Source organism: Sus scrofa, chromosome 2, assembly GCF_054392235.1.
Source record: "Sus scrofa isolate SSC_HxYL_T2T_F1_AM1 chromosome 2, Sscrofa_HxYL_maternal_Yorkshire_Landrace_v2.0, whole genome shotgun sequence".
In the NCBI taxonomy this organism is placed as follows: Eukaryota; Metazoa; Chordata; class Mammalia; order Artiodactyla; family Suidae; genus Sus; species Sus scrofa.
This window is the reverse complement of record NC_139384.1, coordinates 115,792,892-115,811,394: the sequence shown is the minus strand read 5'-3', so window position 1 is coordinate 115,811,394 and position 18,503 is coordinate 115,792,892. Positions and strand designations below refer to the sequence as shown.

Genomic DNA, 18,503 nt, shown 5'->3' with positions numbered 1-18,503 from the left:
TCCCAGTGCTAGATTCCCACACGTGGGAGTTTGATGTGTGGCTCAGAACTCTCACTCCTGTAGGTGAATATCCGTGAATCAGTCACTTTCCAGTCTGTGGGGCTTCCCACCCCAGAGGTGTGGGGTTGTTTATATCATGAAGTCACCCCTCCTACCTCTTGATATGGCCTCCTCTTTGTCTTCTGGAGTAGGATATCTTTTTGAAGGTTTCCGGTCCATTTGGTTGAAGATTGCTCAGAATGTAGTTGTAAATTTTGTTGTTTTGGGGAGAGACGTTGAGCTCCAGTCCTTCTATTCTGCTATCTTAATCCCATCTTCCTAGACAATTATTATTCATGAGAGTTACACATTCACTGTTTTCCTGAGTGCTGCTTCTTAGTTCAGTACTCTGTTCTAACTAAAGAGTTTTTGGCTTTCTATAGAATAGTCAAGTCTCAAAGGACCCAAATATTTCTTTTTTCTTTCAGGGTGTGTGTGTGTGTCTGTGTGTATGCACGCACATACATGTGCACTCCATCTTTAAAGTAGATTGGGCTTATTTGTTCTTTTTATCATATTTTTAATTATAAAATTCACATACTTTTTTTTTTTGGTTTTGATTTTTAGGGCCGCATCCATGGCATATGAAGGCTCCCAGGCTAGGGGTCAAATCGGAGCTATAGCTGCCGGCCTATACCACAGCTACAGCGATGCAGGATTCTTAACCCACTAAGCAAGGCCAGGGAACGAACCTACAACCTCATGGTTCCTAGTTGGATTCATTTCCACTGCACCACAACAGAAACTCCAAAATTCACATACTTTTAAACTAACACAATATTATAAATCAGCTACACTTCAATTTTTAAAAATGTCTACATACTTCTGATGGAAAGCAGATAAATATTACCCATTACTCCATGATCCAAAGAAAACAGTAATAAAACTGCACTGAATATCTTCCCAATATGTTTTATGTGTACATATGTGTGTGTGTGTGTGTATATATATATATACATATATATATATACATATACACATTTTTTACTTTGTTTTTTAACAAAAGAGTTTCTATTATACATATATTTCTTAGTCAATTTTCCTAGAGCAATATAATACTTTCATATATCAAAAAATATCCTACATGAGTTCCCCTTGTGGCACAGTGGTTAACGAATCCGACTAGGAACCACGAGGTTGCGGGTTCGATCCCTGCCCTTGCTCAGTGGGTTAAGGATCTAGCATTGCCGTGAGCTGTGGTGTAGGTTGCAGATGAAGCTCAGATTCCAAGTTGCTGTGGCTCTAGCGTAGGCCGGTGGCTACAGCTCAGATTAGACCCCTAGTCTGGGAACTTCTATATGCTGCAGGAAGCAGCCCTAGAAAAGACAGAAAGACAAAAAAAAAATACTACAATGTGATTCTACCATGTGATTTTAATGGACTCATAGTAACAATGGTGTTCTTTTTAAAAAAAAATTTTTTTATGGCCACACCTACAGCACATGGAAGTTCCTGTGCCAGGGATTGAATATGAGCCATGGCTTCAACCTACACCACAGCTACGGCAACACTGGACCCTTTAACTCACTGTATGGGGCTGAGGAATCAAACATATGCCTCTCCAGTGACCCTAGCCACTGTAGTTGAATTCTTAACCCACTGTACCGCAGTAAGAACTCTAATAAGGATGTGTTAAAGTAGCTGCATGGTGTTCATTTTATGCCTCTCTTCAGAGATAAAGCAACAGAAAAAAAAATCCATAACAACAAAGAGCATACTGAGCAATTTTTGTGAAATGCCTACTATTTGCTTCTTACATGCTGGGAAAAACAAAGACACACAATGAGTTCTTAGACCAGTTGTGTTAGAGAAAAGCCAGTCAAATATTTTTGTGTGTACTGAGGACTATGATAGAGGCAGACCTGGGTGATATAGAACAAAAAGGAGCATCTACATCAAAATGAGGATCACCTGTTAAGGGACACTAAAATTCTGAAGGACAAGAGGGAAGGGTACTGCAGAACAAAGAAAGAACATAAGTAAAAGGATTACCTAGAAACAAACCCACAGGTAGTATTTCATAAACTGGCCCCATTTTAAGAATCACTAGGGATTCCAAAGTCCTAGTCCTGGTGATTCCGATTCAATAAATTTAAGGCAAAGCCAAGACTCTACAAGTTTAACAATGCCCCCAAGAATTTCTTAAATGCAGGCAAGTTTACAAAAAAAAATTCCAGACCCTCCAACAGGAAACCTGATTGTTTTATAGTAAAGAGGTAAGAAACTGGCCATCAGCAAGGCCTAGAAAGTGGCCAAATTTATTCCAGACTATGTGGGATAAATTTTGAAGTTTATCCTGAAAGACTGAATCCCAACTTCCACATTAGATTAGCATTTTAGGAAGATCACTCTGTGAAAAATGGAGTGTTATGTGGAAGGAAAACTGGTGGAAGCTAATGTGGCAATCTAAGTGAAAAAGTACAAAGATCCTAATCAAAAGCATGTCACGAGAGAATAAGAAAAAGAACTATTTAGGAAGTAAAGCCACAGAGTTTCATGAGTGGCTGGTGACTGCTGAGTGAGTGTTAGGTGTCACGGTGACCTGGGAAGACTCAGGGGAAGTGGACTGAGAAACTGATTACAGATGTGCCATTCACCAAAAAGAAGAACAGATCTGGAAGAAAGAAGTTTCTCTTCTAAACACACTGAATTTTATTGGATATTCAAGTGTGGGTTTCAGTCCAAAACTCAAGAGAGAATTTTGACATGACTTGAAGTACAGTTTGTGATATACCAGTAGTAGAAGTTGTATCCATGCATCTGAGAAGAGACAAGACATAAAGCCATGGAGAAGCCAATATTTAAGCAAAAAGAAAAAACCTACAGTGGAGACTAAAAAGAATATCAACTCTTTTTTTTTTAAGTGAAGAGAATAGTGTCATAGAAATCAAAGAAAGAGAAAGATTCAGGAAAGAGAAAATGTTCATCTCTGTTAAGTACTACAAAGAAATCAAGCAAGATAAGGGCAAACACTGTCCAGTGAACTGTGCCATGTGGAAGTCAGAGTTGAAAGAATCAAGAATGCCTCCTCTACACATGTTTCTGGTGGGCCAGGCCAAGCAAACAGTTCCTTCTTATGAGCTGAATCTTGAGTGGTGACACACAGGGAGGGAAGGTTGAACATACATGTGCAAATATATGTGATCAGGAAGGTCCACAGGTCCATTTTCTGTGATCCTGATCCTGTTTTGGTTGTTTAGCATTTTCTTGTAGGCTATGAGTTACATCAGTATTCTTCCGATGAATTCCACTTTTTCTACAAATTATTGAGTTAGTTTCTATTGCTTATAGATAAAAAGCCCAAATTGATACAGTAGAGTTGCTTTTTGTTTGGTTTGGTTTGTTTTTAATGAGATAAAGGATTGTTCCCTTTGTTGTCTGAGGTACAAGAGGAGAGGGGAGATGACTGATGTAATGACCTTGCGTAGGCAGGGTGGGAGGGAATCCAGCCACAGCTTGAAAAATGAACCTTTCCTGGGGGAGCTCTCCCACCAGGAAAGGGAGGTACCGATGCCAATAAGCTTATAAATAAAAAAGAGGAAGATTACGGTTCTCACTTTATGTCCTTGGCTTTTCTCAGTGAAATGGCAGACGCATATCTGAGTCTGAGAAAGCTTGGTGGCAAAAAGGGGATTGGAGAGGAGACGGAAGATTTACAATAACCACTGTCAGTTGAACAAGCAGACCTACTGACTATAAATGAGGACCCAACCTTAGAAAGCAGCAATATGCAGTGACATCAATTGTCACAGCTGTGTAATTTTTCTCCATAAAGACTCAGCTGCTCAGTTCCAGGACCAGAGAAACAGGATGGCTGCATTAGAGTTGAAAGTAATATTGAAAGCATGATGCAAGTTGTGGACACCAGTGTCTGAGGCTGGACAGGGGAAAATGGGGAGACAGGAGGGGCTGATTGATTAGGAGGAAATGGAGGACTCAAAGCACTTGGGGTCAGGAGGTCAAAGAGCAAGTATAGTTCAAGTAAGGACAAGAAAGTTAACAGAAGCAAATGGTGGAAAGAAGCAGATGTCTTGCTTAAACATGAAGCCTGTACCTAAATCTCTCTACAGATGGAGAATTTGTGTTCATCCACCTTCTACCTATCTTTCTTTCTTAAAAAGGATTCCTAATTCATGTTTCTGTGACTTTCACCCACAGGCTGCATGACCACTTGGTGGGGCTCTTGCAGAGAGAATATCAGCCTATGATTGAATATTAAGATTCTCTGAAAAACTGAAATTCTATGAAATTATGCAGTTTAGTTTAGCCTAGTACATTAAACGCTAAGTACTGAGAAGTAATTTTTTTTTTTCATTTTTATGGGCTACCTATTCCCTGTTGCTTTCAATGGAAAAAGAGCTGACTTCTGGTACTCTGAGCAACCAAGAATTTGAAAGGTTCTTGATCTTAACTCAACAATTACTGTTCCCTGTATAACTAGTCTAACCCTAACTTTTTTTTTCTTTCTAGTCCTTTAGTAGCAGCAGAAATCATCTTTAAGAGGGGATCGGAGAAAGGGACTATAATTAGGACATTGTTCTTTTAGTCTATTAATACTATCTTTAATAGTTTACCTCACAGGTTTAAAAAAAAATTCTGTCTATTGCTTAGTGCCACCTTTCTTTACTGCTGACTATGAAACCATAATCTGTTGAATAAATTGCCACCTACCTTTTATTCTGTAGCAGCCATATATTAACATTCTAAGGCCAGTAATTACCAGTAAAGAGAGTGGCATTATCTGCTGAGGCCTCCTGTTCAGTTTAACTTTGAAAAAGTCTTAGCAGATTAGCTTACTTGGGTACTGTGTGCCATAGACTACTTATTCTCCCATTCTTGGCACAGTCCCCAAAATGTACCTCACCTCTGCAAGAAGAAAGTGGCTGAATTGCTGCATGTTCACCTCTGTAACTGGCAAGATGACTCACCACCAAATTTCATTATATAGTGATCGTAATTTCATCTTGATTTATGATCGACAGCACGTACTTTTTTTTTTTTTTTTTTTTTTTTTGGTCTTTTTCTAGGGCCACACCCATGGCATATGGAGGTTCCCAGTCTAAGGGTCTAATCAGAACTGTAGCCACCAGCCTATGCCAGAGCCACAGCAAGGCCAGATCCGAGCCGCATCTTCGACCTATACCACAGTTCACAGCAACGCCGGATCCTTAACCCAATGGACGAGGCCAGGGATTGAACCTGCAACCTCATGGTTCCCAGTCGGATTCGTTAACCACTGAGCCACGATGGGAACTCCCAGCAACACGTACTTTCTAATGTAGTATGAGAAAAGCAAGAAAATGTTAGACTAATAACTTTGCAAAAAAACACTTGTGTGCTTCTTACAACTGGCACCTAGTGGTTGGAGTCATTAGACTGAAAAGCCACTTGTTAGGTAAGCTATGGATGTCGGTATGCTTCTTACACTGGGCAGAAGGTTGGATCAAAGATTCTCTGTAATCTCTTTCATGCTAAAAATATCAACTTAATTAAATTACAATGCCTGTCAGCAATCCAATGGCAAAAGTTTGCTCCAGGCCTTAGCGTACAGCCTTAATATCTTAAGAGATGTTACAGAATACAATATAATACAACCAGTGCAAAAATAAAGTAGGCCAATACTTGCAAAATCGTTGGGGCAAAGAAGAAGAAAGTGATTACACAATATTCAGGATCATTCTTGTGTCACCTAAAAACATGTTAAAATCACATTATCTCGGAGTTCCCGTCGTGGCTCAGTGGTTAACGAATCTGACTAGGAACCATGAGGTTGTAGGTTCGATCCCTGGCCTTGCTCAGTGAGATGGAGATCCAGCATTGCCATTAGCTGTGGTGTAGGTTGCAGATGCAGCTCAGATCTGGCCTTGCTGTGGCTCTGACATAGGCTGGTGGCTACAGCTCTGATTTGACCCCTAGCCTGGGAACCTCCATATGCTGCGGGAACAGCCCTAGAAAAGGCAAAAAAAAGACCAAAAAAAAAACTCATTATATCAAATTTATATTTGAGTTTATGATAGACAAAGCAACTGTCAATCTTCCTAATGTCCAAGATAGAGAATTCTCTAATTCTCAAAACTTTACATTCCACAAACCTATCAAGATGTCTTCCTTGATTTAATCAGCATCCCAAATTATTGGCTGAGTGCTTAATCATGGTGCCGCTTTCTTCTAAGAAACACAGACACAAAGCATTCTGTTCCAGTTTGTTCTGCTACTAAGCAGAAATAAATAACAGTCTCACTTTCTGTTTTGTTCTCTTTCTGCAAGGAGAATGAGTTGCCTATCAAAAACAAATGGGCAAAGGCAAAGTGAAAATAATTAGTGGAAAGAAAAAGCGAAGTTGAAGGATAGGATGGTAAAAAAGAGAAAGAAGCGTGTGCAGTTGAGCAGAGCAACCACATGTCTGAATCCTTTCACTCTCTTGCAATGCCCTGAGGAATTATAGTTTGGAGGGCACTAGCTGGTAAAGGAAGTGGGCAAGGGAGAAACGTGAAGGCAAGACCAGAGCCTAAATAGAGTGGCATTTGTGTAAAAGAGGATGTGTTTTTGTTTGCAGTTACAAAGGAAGGTCTAGCCAGGTCAGACCTTGAGAAAGATGCAAAAGTCTGATTAAAACACTTTTTTTAAAAACCAAGTATGTGGTGGAGTTCCTGTTGTGGCTTAGCAGATTAAGAACCCAATGTAGTCTCCATGAGAATGTGGATTTGATCCCTGGCCTTGTTCAGTGGGTTAAGTATCCGGCATTGCCACAATCTGTGGTGTGAGTCAAAGATATGGCTCAGATCTGGTGTTGCTGTGGCTGTGGCTGTGGCTGTTGCTCTGATTCCACCCCTGGCCTGGGAACTTCCTTATGCCACAGATATGGCCATAAATAGAGGGAAAATTTTTTTAAAAAATAAAACCAAGTACGTGTGTTTTGGAATTTCTGAACTTATTTTATGACTTTGTATAAAATAATCACATATTTTCATAATTTTTTTAAAATTTTAAGATCTAATTGGCTTTATTCAACAACTCAGCCCATCTAGTGAGTAGAGAGATACTCCTTCTCTTCATGACATTTCTTTGAGGTGAATTTTATTTTGATATTTCTTTGATAACTTTGGGGTCAGGTATAGTTATCCAGAGATCAGGAATGGAAGGACTGAAGAGAATAAAATGGAATAAGGAAAATCAGTGTATGGAATGCTCTCAAGTTGAATGTGACCACAGGAAACCAAGACACGATCCATTAAGATCCTAAGAATTGTGGATCCAAGGGGTTGAAGAGAGTCACATTAATCCACTGGGTCTGTCCTTTATTGCTCCAGAGTTGTCCCAAAGGCATTAACTCATCCTCATATATTGTGTGAGGCAGGTCTGTTACGTGACGCTAGCATCCCAGCCACTGTGTAGAGAGTAGCAACGAGGTTGGAATCGAGGTGAGAGCATGCTGTCAGTTGTTATCTGGCTGAGGATGGCTACCTCAGTGATGGCTGGAAGGAGAGGAGGCCTAACAGGTTGTGATTTGGGCACACCAGTTGCCTTTACAGCAATTAACCCTTTTTTTTTTTTTTTTTTTTTTGCTTTTTAGGGCCGTACACGTGGCATATCGAAGTTCCCAGGCTAGGGGTTGAATCAGAGCTACAGCTGCTGGTCTACACCACAGCCACAGCCACACAGGATCCAAGCCACATCTGCAACCTACACCACAGCTCACGGCAACACCGGATCCTTAACCCACTGAGCAAAGCCAGGTATCGAACCTGCATCCTCATAGTTCCTAGTCAGGTTTGTTAACTGCTGAGCCACAAAGGGAACTCACCATTAACCTTTCTTGAGATTAAAAAAATTTTAAACCCTGTGTATAACTCAAAGTTGAAAAATAGTAACTTTATAAAGACAACTTTATCAAGCAAAGAAAGCTGGCAGATATCACCAATGATGGGACAAGATGACACCATGTGCCTCCCGGTATAATACACTGAGAAGGAAACAGCATTACTCTTACAGTTTTCTGCCAAACTGTGTAACCTAGATCTAACCATGAGGAAACATTAGACATATCTAAATTAAGGTCCATCCTACAGAGTAAATATCCCAAATTCCTAAAACAAAAATCAATATCATGAAATAAAAGGAAAGAATGAGGGACACTTCTACATTAAAGGACACACAAAAATACAAAAAGTAAATACAATGTGTGATCCTCTTCAATCCTGAACCAGAAAAAAAGTCACAAAAGACATGATTAGGAAAATTTGCAAACCTTTAATATCTGTTAATTAAGGTATTATATCAATGCTAAATTTCCTGATTTTGATATTTTACTATGATATATAAGTAAATAGCCTTGTCTTAAAAAATATGAACTGATGAATTTAGGGGGAAAGGAGCATTGTTGTCTGCAACATTCAAATGATTCATAAAATTATAGATAAATAAGATAGGAACGTAGGTAGGTAGATGAGAAAAATAAATGTAGTAAAATAACAACAATGGGTGAAGCTGGGTGAAATACACAGGTGTTCACATTAATCTTGTGACTCTTCTATAAGGTTGAAACTGTTCGAAAAATAACTTAAAAATAAGCTCTAGACCAAATGATACTACACTGAGAATTTAAAAGACCTGAGTTCTAGTCCAAGTGACTGATGCTTGATAAGTTTCCATTTTCTCATCTGGAACTTTGTAAAAATTTTTATAAGAACTAAATAAAGCAGTGCATGCAAAAGAGGTTTGAAACATTTATAGCATACAATTGTGTATCATTGTTAGAAATGAGAGTCTGACATTTGAAAGGCAGCTTAATAGATGGGGTGTCTTATAACACATCATCTAAGCAGTGGCAGATTTATCCAGACAAACAGAGGAATGGGTTGGATAAAATGAAAGAAGGAGACATTTTAGGTCATTTTCAGCTACCAACTCCCTATTCCAAATTGGTTCCCTTCAACAGGCTTTATTATCTACTACATACTAGATAATTTGTACATTGCAAGAATTGAAAGGATACACATTTTGTATCCTAAAGGAATTCAGAATCTATCACAGGACAAAACTACAAAAATAAAAATCTGTAATGTGTTAAGAAATGCCTCCAGTAACATAAATAAGAAAGCAGTAAATCTGAGATCTGGAGGTGGATATAACAAAATTTCTGACAGAAAGTAGTATTTGAACTAGCCTTGATGAATGAGGAGATCACTTAAAAGTAAGAAAAGTGCATTTTAAGCAAAGAGAATGTCTGAGGATGGTATAAAAGTACTTGACTTGTTTAACCTCTTGGCAATTTTTGGCCTCCTCTTAACTTCCTAACATGCATGATGCCAGGAGAATTCCATTTTTATTTCTTTTCTGTCACTATCTTTGCAAAGTATGTTAATATACTGAGTGATCTACCACAATTATGAGGAATGAATGGAACCTGCTGATAAAAAGTTTATCTGTTTTAGGGCTAATTAATTCTCTTAAATCTTGGATCCCAAGACGGTTTCATTAAAGAAGTAGCAAACATCTGCATACCATGAATTCTCTTCTTTGCTTTGGGGTTTGGGTTATTTCATAGAGCATTGTGTGGGGGGGGGGCAGTTAAATTGTTTTATTTGGGAAAAGTGCTTCTTACAAAAAGGCAGCTATGAAATACATAGGCCTCTACAATAATTACTTTTCTTTTTTCTTAAAGTAAAAGAATGAGTGGGATCCAAGGAATTAAAGCTGTAGATGGACAAATCAGGAGCATCTATCTCCAAGTTAGTTTCAGGAAACAGCAACAAAACACAAAGCTAAAATTTCCAATCAAGGAATTCTTCTAACAATTTATCTTGTCTTGTGGATTACCACACCTCCCCTCCCCTTTTACAGTAGAAAAGCATGACTTATTACAAAACAATTATTCCACTAGAGGAAATACCTTAGAACATAGTTTTGAATCACAACAGTCTAGCTGCAATGCTCAGAGATGAACTGAGGCAAATACCCACAGAAACAAAAACCTGACAACAAAACCCCTCGAATGAGGACAAAGGTTTGTCAAAAAGTGCATATACTGGAAAGGCTAGGAAATTATAAAACAAATAAATACAACTGTATTTCCAAGACCTAGTTTGTGTTAATATGTGAGAAAACCAGATAGCTTTAACTTTTGTGGATAAGCCAATTTCTCTATTTATATTGACAGACAGAGCTAGCACTGGTCTTCACAGAGCATTGTGATTAATGGTATACATTTGTCTAATTACCAAATCAAGCTAAAGTGCTCAGAAGTGTTATCAGTGAATACTCATGCTGTGGAAAGGAAAAGAAGCATGACTCTTCATAAAGCCACTAAGAACTATTTTGGGTACCCATAATGTGACTGGGCTGGTTAAAAAAAAAAAAAAAAAAAGCAGTAAGATACGTCCCGATTTAGGACATACGTGAAAGACACCTCTGTGGTTAATCATTTCACTTGCAACAAGGGAGCAAAAGCCCCGGGTGGACACACTCTACTGGCGCTGCACACAGGTAGAAGGAGAGTTTCAGTTTCAATTTTGCTCTCTCTTTCTCTGAAATGATTACAGCTTCTGCTTTTGAACAAACAGTAATAGTTCCTAATCTCTGTTTTACTGCCATTGAAGACCAAAGTGAGAACTTGTTTTTGACACAGGAAATGCTGGTGAAACCTCTAGCTCTGTCAACACTTTCTAAGCAAATTTAGGCACATTTCTTCCATTCTCATGCTCTGAGGTCTCCCTCTCTCTCAGATACTCATTGTAATCTGGAAGCTAAAATAACGCAGACCCTGGGTACTACTGACTTTGTTTTAAAGTGGTGCGAAGACTTTATACCAAGCAATTCTGAAAAGTGTTCTAAACACCTTGGGAGAAAATTATATATTCTAAAATCATCGACTCGGAAGTCATTGCTAAAACTCTGCTCCAACTCTGCAAAATATGGACCAGGAATAATTTACAGGGCACACAGTAAGTTATGATGGGTATTTTGGGCCTTTTGTTTTGGAAGTCAACAAAATGCAACTTGTTAAAACAATTTTAGCTCTGTAGCCTTTGGCTGCCAATTTATGCTAAAATAAGTCATTTTTTTATATACACACAAATTAGTGCCTCCTTTCTACTCACTTCACCAAAGCAAGCCATATGGGTAAAGCTGCTCTCTACTCAATTTAGGCCACCTCCGGCTCGTCTGAAATATTCTATTTCCCTTCCTCCTCGCCCCCCTCCCCCTTCTTTCCCCCCCCCCCCCCGCCCCCGCCACCGGGCTGCCTTTGACATGAAGTTTAAATGTACTTTACCTATAATGAAAATGAAAGCATTTCTCAGATTCTGGAATTCTCAGGTTCCATCCTCAGAGAATTTCAGAAATTCTCTAGAGGTAGCTAAGTTAGCACACAGCCACTTACCTGCAGCGCATATTGCTTTTTCTCCTTTGGGATTTAAGGCTTTAATTAGCAATATTTAACTTAAATAGTCCCACAGCGCCACAGATTCATATGCCTTTCCCAGGTGAGCCAGATGAACTGAGGAGCTCCCAGGAACTACTACTTGTTTCCAAGCCCTTTCAAGCCCTTGCCAAGACTCTCTCCCACAGCTCCCTCTCCTCTAAAAAAATTCTCTTTTAGTTAATACTTAAAATCTTCTTATTTGAACTTTCTCCTTCAGCCTAATGTTTGTTTTTGCTAAAATGAAAACACATTTTGCAATACTATTAACTACTTACACTCTACTGAAATGGATGAATCTGAATAACAATTTTAGTAAGTAGATAAGACTTCAAGAGGGAATTAACCATGACTGATCAATTTGAGAATGAATTAACCAATTATTGCTCACTTACTGTATTATAAGCTCTGGCCTGGGTACTTTTTAAAAGGCCCAGGTATGTTACCTACTTTAAGCCTAACAATAATTCATTGTTGACCCAATCAATTTTCAAAAGGCTTTTAAATTTTCCCTTTTTGGGGTTATTTTCCAAAAAATAAATGACACATGCACATGAAACAAATTTCAAAAAGTAGCAAAGAATGCAGACTGAAGAGTAAGTGGCCTTCACAACTCTGCCCCTATTTACCAGTTCTCCATCACAGAGAAAACCTTGTTTTCAGTTTTTTTGATATTCTTCCAAAGATCATCTTTAAATATACTTAATATATACATAAGAATTATATATTATATATATTCTTTAAGATAAAGTATGTACATGTTGTTTAAAAACTATAAAGACAAATATGGAAATTCCCAGGCTAGGGGTCGAATCAGAGCTACAGCTGCAGGCCTATACTATAGCCACAGCAATGCAGGATCGAAGCCATGTCTGTGACCTACACCACAGCTCACAGCAACACCAGATCCTTAACCCTCTGAGCAAGGCCAGGGATCAAACCTTAATCCTTATGGATCCTAGTCAAATTTCTTTCCATTGCACCATAACCTGAACTCCTACATCTTGCTTTTCTTAACAAATCATGTTAGTACACACAGGCTACCTTATTCATCTTTATGGCTATATAGTATTCCATTGTATTCATGTGCCATAAGTTATTTAATACCAGGTCCATTTTGATGGACATTTAGGATGTTTGCAATATTTTACTATTAAATAAGTGCTGCAATAAATACCCTTATATGCATATCATTTTGCAAATATGCAAGTATATTTGCAGGGCAAATTCCTAGAAGCAGAATTGCTGAGTCAAATAATCTGTGCATTTGTATATAATTTTGTTTGTTTTTTTTCTAGGACCGCACCTGCAGCATATGGAGGTTCCCAGGCTAGGGGTGTAATCAGAGCTGTAGCCACCGGCCTACGCCAGAGCCACAGCAACACCAGATCTGAGCCACGTCTGCGACCTACCACCACAGTTCATGGCAACACCGATCCTTAACCCCCTGAGCAGGGCCAGGGATCGGACCCACGACCTCATGGTTCCTAGTCGGATTTGTTAACCACTGAGCCACCACGGGAACTCCCATTTGTATGTAATTTTGACAGTCATTACCAAAGTATCTATTTCCCTATACCTACCACACCAGATCTTATCTGGTGTAGATAATCTGTAAGTGGAATAGTGTCTCTATAGATTTATTTGAATAGTCAACCTTTTAAAGGCAGGGTATTTCTGCTTATTTCTCCCCTTAGATATAGGCAGGGGAGAGAAAAAGCATGACTTCCAGTTCCCATTAAAAAAAAAATATCTGAAATCTGGCAACTCTGGACCCACATTCCCACATGGTGAACAGCTGAATGGGGGCTGTGCTCCTTCGATAGAACATATGTGCTCAATATTGTGCCACCGCCCCCCCCAACACACACACCCTCCATACTTTCCTTGATACTGAAGCTAAGAGCCGGTTACCATTTATCATCTTTCACTATCGCCCCATTTACTAATTTATATTTTCTTCCTGGCTTTAGATATTTGGATTTCCAACTGGTCTAGAGAGAGATTAATGATAGAGGGAAAACAAATGAAGCGAGTAGGTAAAACTGCCAAAACAGTAAGTAAATATAGAAGAAAAGTACGTTAACATAGTTCATGAACAACCAATTTTAAGCTCTTCTGAATGATCACCCAACCTCTCAGAATTTAATTATCAGGTTATTTGCACAAATTTAATCCAGCACCAAATAACTTTATGCCTCTAGCACAAACATCCCAGAGTAATTTAGGAAATCTTGGGGTTAACCCTGATGTGAATTTAATCTTAAAGCAACCATGGCCCTGGCCTTTTAGAAGGCAAATGTCTTCTATATATCCAGGTGCAGGGAGCATCACATTGCTTTATTTTCCTAAATCAAATTAAATTTGGAGTCATGCCCATACTCACAAGGGAAGTAAAATCAGCAGATATTAGTTATCATGGGGAGGCAGGACATGAAGTCCTCCCTGAAGTGAGTTGATGCTGCCCTGATAACTTGGAGAAGCACTCAGGTGTCTGTTCTATTGCCATCTTAACCTATCTGGTGCATCTAAAGACCAGCAGCCCATGCCTTTCAAGGCAGTTATGAGCACAGGGACCTTCTGCCATGATTCAGTTTATTTTTCCCTGATGAAGTAGCAGGAGATAAAACTCTAACTTTACAAACAAATTGCTGGCTACTCCTCTCTTGCTTGGGAAAAGGAGATGGCTTATTCTTCCCTTTTTAATTCACAGTGCAAGAAAACATCCTTTGGCTTGATTTTCTTCATAATTTACTCTGTTGCTTCAGGAGCAAAGGTTCTACAGGTTCTGCAATATAAGTTCTGTAGGTTAGATCTTCCTTAGATTGGGACTATATAACAGATCAGATCCTAGATTAACCAAGCCAACCTAGAGAACATTTAAACTGCCTCAGATGAAACTCAAAAATCCCCTGCTGTCCATTGGGCCCTTTTTCCATACAAGTATCTGTGTAAATACATCTAGCCTGGATCTCAGTCACACCGTCTTGGGATTTTTACCATGTATTAATCTTTTTAATGCTGATCTGTCACTTAATCTATTGCTGCACGATTTTGAAATGATTTGTTTGCAATAGAAAATAGTTACATTTACTTTCCACAAGTTTTCAGTCAAAGAATGGGGAGGGAAGGAATGACAATTGGAATCAGGTTCAATTAAAACTTGAAACAAATGTGAGTCAAAACAAATTATCAGTCACGGAGTTCCCACTGTGGCGCAGTGGTTAACGAATCCGACTAGGAACCATGAGGTTGCAGGTTCGATCCCTGGCCTTGCTCAGTGGGTTAAGGATCTGGCATTGCTGAGAGCTGTGGTGTAGGTCGCAGACATGGCTCGGATCCTGCATTGCTGTGGCCCTGGTGTAGGCTGGCGGCTACAGCTCCGATTCAACCCCTAGCCTGGGAACCTCCCTGTGCCATGGGAAGCGGCCCTAGAAAAGGCAAAAAGACAAAAAATAAAAATAAAAAAACAAATTATCAGTCACACAGACTTTCCTTCTTTCTGCTACTGACAGAAACTGCCAAATAAGTATGTATCTGAATAAGTCTCCTCCCCACCTTTTTTTTTTTTTTTTTTTTGGCAATACCCAGCAGTAGCAAAGCCAGACCCTTACCCTGTTGAGCCACCAGGGAACTCCAAGTCTCCTTATAAAAAAAAATTACTACAGAGAAATAACTCCCATAACAAAGGACAAGGACATATATGACGGTTTTTCCTCCTTTTATAAGATCTCAGCAATCGACTACAATTGAATATTTTGCTAACAGTTTCCTCAAATATTTTGAGACATTTCTAATAAATGATCTGAAATTTTGACACCAAAAGGGAAGAAGGTATTTTTTCCAATGCCTAAAAATATGTGCAATGTTACATATAAGCTAGTTTTAGTTATAAGATTTGTTGATTTTTGAAAGTCAACTTACTGTGACTGCTTCAGAGATAAGTATATGAAGTTGGAATCCTGAATGTTTACACCTCATGTCAGAGAACAGTTAAGCCTGTATAAAACCTTGACTTTGTACTTTGCCCTCTCAAGTGTGAACTTGCATCCAGAATTCAAACTTTGAAAATATAATTAAATTGGATTTGCAGTGATAAAGTCTTCAACAAGGCATATAACATGTTGATAAGAGAATTTTGGACTAATTTAAAGCAAAATGGCTATAAATAAATATTTTTTCCATAGTGAAGTTTTCCAGAAATAAAGTTGTTCTTAAATGAGAATGATGTCATAAAAAAGCCATATATCAAGGACAATTACCCAACATTTGTTCTGTGAGAAATATAAACTCGTTACAGATTTTTTGTAATGAGTCACCACACTTATAGTCACTGCTTAGTGTCAACAGTGCAAATTTTGAATAGACTTTCCAGTTCATAGAAATTTTTGGCCAGCTTTTATACATAAAACACTGCAGATTTCTCCATGTCCTATTTGTTCTGTTTTGTTTTCTTTTGCATGGATTCAGCCCAGAGCTTCTCAGGAGTTCTCCTAGGCAGAAGAGACCTTTCCTCCACCATTCCTGCTCCCTGTTTCCTCTGTTCTTTCTCAGTCTATCTGACAGCATTGCTTTCTTTTTTTTTTTTTTTTTTTTTTTTTTTTTTGGTCTTTTTTTGCCTTTTCTAGGGCTACTCCTGCAGCATATGGAGGTTCCCAGGCTAGGGGTCCAATCGGCGCTGCAGCTGCTGGCCTACGCCAGAGCCACAGCAACACCAGATCCGAGCTGTGTCTGCGACCTACACCACAGTTCATAGCAACACCAGATCCTTAACCCACTGAGCGCCTCGCTCAGGGATGGAACCCGAAACCTCATGGTTCCTAGTCGGATTCGTTAACCACTGAGCCACGATGGGAACTCCTTTTTTTTTTTTTTTTTTGTCAGCATTTGCTTTCTACCTCCCATTATTCCTCATGTCTTACCTACTTAAGAATGATGTTATGGTTTCATTATCAAAACGAACATATAAAACTAAAAAAACAAGCAAAGCTTTCCCATTGTCTCAGTAGGAGCTTGACAGGGAAGTGGGGGAGATGTATAAATTCAGTTCCAATTCTTGAATATTTTCAGTGGCTCTTCATTACCTATTTTAAAAAATTTAATTTCCTCCATGTAGGAGTTCCCATTGTGGCTCAGTGGTTAACAAACCCGACTAGTATCCATGAGGACGTGAGTTCGATCCCTGTCCTCACTCAGTGGGTTAAGGATCTGGAGTGGCTGTGGCTGTGGTGTAGGCCTGTAGCTACAGCTCTGATTCTACCCACAACCTGGGAACTTCAATATGTTGTGAGTGCATCCCTAAAAAGACAAAATAAATAAATTAATTAAATTAAATTAAATAATTTCCTCCATCTAGTATTCATGGCCTAGCAGTTCTCTTCAAACATACTATGTTACTCCCAAAACAATGTTCTATAAAACTGCTGTTAAGAGTTCAATTGTGTTGCCCCAAAGTGCTACGTTGAAGTCTTAACTCCTGGTCCCTCAGAATGTGACCCTATTTGGAAACAGGATTTTTACAGAGGCATCAATGAGGTCCTTAGGATGAGTCCTAAGCCAATAAAACATGTCTTTATAAAAATGTGAAATTTGGGCATAGAGACAGACATGAACAGAAGAAAGATGACAGGAAGACACAAGGGGAGCTCCCTTCATGGCACAGTGGAAACGAATCTGACCAGTATCCATGAGGATGCAGGTTTAATCCCTGGCCTTGCTCAGTGGGTCAGGGATCCGGCATTGTTGTGAGCTGTGGCGTAGCTGGGCAGCTGTAGCTCCAACTGGACCTCTAGCCTGGGAATCTCCATATGCCACTGGTGTGGCCATAAAAAGCAAAAAAAAAAAAAAAAAAAAAAAAGGAAAACACAGGAAGAACACCATGTGAAGATGGGAGTTTGAAGTGATGTACGTACTACAAGCAAAGAACACCAAATTTGGCTGGCAAACCATTGGAGCTAGGAAGAGACGAAGAAGGAAGGAGAATGACCCTGTCTACACCTTGGCTTTGGATTTCTATCTTCCAGAACTATGAGACAATAAAATTCTATTGTTTCAAGCCACTTAGTTTTTGGTACTTTCTTATGGTAGCTCTAGGAAACCAATACAATTGTCAAGTAAATGTCAAGCTTCTCTCAATACTATTTCTTCAGCTCCTATTTATCTCCTTCTTTCTTTAAAAAATTCTATTCTTTTTCAGAAGCCCACTTACATCTTACTTCCTCTGCTGCTACTGTCCCTTATTAAAAAATCATTCCTTGGAATTTGAACTCCTATAGAATTTCCTATATTCTTAGTACTGACCTTATATCTTAACTCAATACCTTATAACTTCCTTATGTCCTGTGGGTAGTTAACTTACATACATATGTTCTCTTCTTTATTCTAGACTCTAAACAGACTCTAGTTTTTCATATTCCTTAAGTTAGCAATTAATTATGTAAAAGTATCCAATAAATCATTTTAGTGACATGATGTATTGTTTCCCAAATGACAAATACGGTTGACCCTTGAATAACATGGGTTTGCACTGTGCAGGTCCACTTATGTGTGGATTTTTTTCAATAAATACATATATGTACTGTAAGTGTATTTTCTCTTCCTTATGATTTTCCTAATAAGATTTTCTTTTCTCTAGCTTACCTTATTGTAAGAACACAGTATATAACACATATAACACACAAAATACATGTTAATCAACTGCTTATGCTATCAGTAAAGCTTCCAGTAAACACTAGGCTATTAGTTAAGTTTTGGAGAAGTTAAAATTTATACACAGATCTTTAACTGCTGAAGGGTTGACACCCCTAACCCCCACAGTTCAAGGGTCAAATGTGAACTTAAGTAATTTATATAGATAGACTCTATCTATCTATCTATCTATCCTATTAGTTCTGTTTCTCTGGAGAACTCTGACTAACACAGCTACATAATATTTTTTTTTCTAATTGAAGTATAGTTGACTTACAATATTATATTAGTTTCAGATGTAGAACATAGTGATTCAATACTCTTAGATTCCACACCAAAAGTTATTAGAAGACATTAA

The 18,503-nt window shown here is 38.6% G+C and overlaps 1 long non-coding RNA gene across 2 annotated transcripts in view; it reads right to left on the bottom strand.

Moving 5' to 3' along the window:
- LOC102162728 (uncharacterized) overlaps positions 1-11,662 on the bottom strand; it is a 137,578-nt gene extending 125,916 nt beyond the window's left edge. Inside the window, exon 1 of one of the 2 annotated variants that reach the window (XR_014838419.1) lies at positions 11,420-11,662. This is a non-coding gene — a long non-coding RNA (uncharacterized LOC102162728). The remainder of the gene's footprint in view (positions 1-11,419) is intronic. The other variant, XR_014838420.1, reaches the window with a different exon arrangement.
- Between the last annotated feature and the right edge of the window lie 6,841 nt (positions 11,663-18,503).